Genomic DNA, 2,455 nt, shown 5'->3' with positions numbered 1-2,455 from the left:
CATGATGCTTGGCACAATTCATTTCAGCTGAAACACTGAGTTTGGGTTACCCAGTCACGCAGTCGTTGTTGTCATGGTTACAACTGGCCCGTTTACCCTCACTACACATGTGTGGGAACCTTGTAAATGACTGTCAATTCTCTATACAGGCTATTGGTAGTCTGTTTTAACACAGATCGTTTGAACACAAACATTATGCAATGCTATTATGAACTTAATACAATCTGAGTCTTAGCATTGACGGTTGTCAGGTCATCTTCATGAACTCTTAAAGGACATGATCGAACACGACCCAAACCTAAACATTCTACATTTTTATGCAAACCTGGCCCAACATGTCGCATCCACCCTCCAACACTGGTGAACCAGCACATGCAATAATAGAGTCCTGGCACTGGAACACCTTAATGGAATACTAACATTAATATCAGAAGGAGAAGGAGAAGAAGGTCCTTTATATATTTTTTATATTTATTGAAGAAAGTGACACTGGGTCATAAGTGATGATCCAGATTTTCAGGGCTGCTGTAATTTATGAACAAGAAAATGTTTTCTAAAAAGTTACGCACAACAAGATTAATTTCTAGTTGAATTTACATAATCATTAAAAATAAACCAGGGTTACTTTCATTTTCAGAGGAATAAGCTAGCCATTATCAATTCAACAGAAATGTCTAGTGTAGAGGTAAACCACCATTATGGTGACACTGTGGTGTCAGAGCCTTTTGTTCTTGACATGTGCAAATGCCAGTGGGAAGGAGAGTAAAGGCGTTGAACTTTGTCATGTGAGAAAGTCTGGAACAAGGTGTTACATTTACATGGGCCAAGCTGTCTGATGCTGCCAGTTCCTCCGTATGAGACTGCACTACTGCAACATTTGATAATTCCACACACACTCAGATATGCATTCACACCTGCCAGCACAAGACGGTTTGTAACATGCTGCTGGCACACTTTTTACACAAGCCCCTTGATGAAGGGACTGTTACATTTTCTTGTTGGGAGGTCAATCAAGGAAAATGCAAAATGTTCCGTAAAGAAACACAAAAGGACCACAAAGAGGGAGACTCGACAACGAAGACTACAAATGAGATTTTGTGTGTCTGTCAGTGTGGGGCTCTTCTATGCAGGAGGGGTGGGGTGCTTTCACAACCCTGATTCCAAGTGTTCTGAGCCCATGCAGAACCACTGAGCCTTTCCAGGATGCTCCTTTCATACCCAATCATGATACTACAATCTATACATCCTGAAGCCTGACTGGAATTTGTCCAAAATGTTGTGTTGATCTAAAAAAGCGATCATTTTGAGATTGGAAGTGCGGCCAGATCTCAGTTTGCGTTTTTTGGTTAAAGGTTGGATTACAGCAAAGACTGTGTCAAAATTATTACATATCCTGAATCATATATGAATGTGAATACTACAGTGAAGAGTCATATGTGCTGCTCTAGAGTAACCCTATGAACCTATGAATGGCAGACACTGGGAGCTTTGCAGCCAAATTAACCAGAAGGGTTCATCCCATTTAATATAATGCTGTCAGACCAAAGTTTTTACATAATTCATCCCATCCCATGGCAGTGTTGGCAACAAGCCAGCCCATGCAGTGGCTGATTGAGAAGGAGCCTGGTTATTGGCAGGGAAATCCAAGATAAGCTGCATTTGTGACGCTGCGCGGTGGGCGCCGGCTGAGTGGGCAATGAAGGGGATTGGATGTTGAGTCAGTGATTGTTAGGTGAGTCATACACTTTGAGAAGAGTGTGAGTTTGTGCTGCATAGGCAATATTTGAAATAGGTAAGTGATTAAATGTGTGCTATATAACGTAAAGTATAACAGAAGAAAAAATAATGATTGATAAAATAATTGTGGTAACTGGGAACATCGGACCAGAGTTTCAAAGTTATTTAAACTGAGACCATCCTTTCACCACTCACTGAGCCTTCATCACTTCTTTTAGTTGTTCTTTGTTGTTTCACAGTGACAACATGAACCCCATCTTAGCCAGTGCATTCATACCCTTTCATACATCACTGGAACAGACTTTCACACCTCCTTGCACTTATTCTTATAATCCACTTTAATAGTTTGTTAGTTTGTTCTGGCTGAATTTGACCTGACCATTGTTTATATCTGGGTGGAGGAGTTACTGTAATGTGCACCTACACAGCTTATTTTTATGCATCTCCACTGTAATCATAGTTTAAATTATCTGAACTTTAACCCTCTTTTTTTTGCCGTCCTTTCAAAGGCCACAGGGAAAGAGAAATGTTATATCAGTCCAATATGAAAGACATGTCTGCCATTATTCTGCATTTGTCTTACTGTCCACAAATTCCATGAAAACAAAGAACTAAATCGAATAGTCCATCTCAGTACTGTCTGACCTCGCTGTCAGCTGCATGACCACTGTCTCCTTACTGAAGACTTACATCTTCATCAACAGCACGCAAACAGTTT

This window comes from Chelmon rostratus, chromosome 15, assembly GCF_017976325.1.
Source record: "Chelmon rostratus isolate fCheRos1 chromosome 15, fCheRos1.pri, whole genome shotgun sequence".
Taxonomy (NCBI): domain Eukaryota; kingdom Metazoa; phylum Chordata; class Actinopteri; order Chaetodontiformes; family Chaetodontidae; genus Chelmon; species Chelmon rostratus.
Note: the sequence above shows the minus strand (reverse complement) of the source record.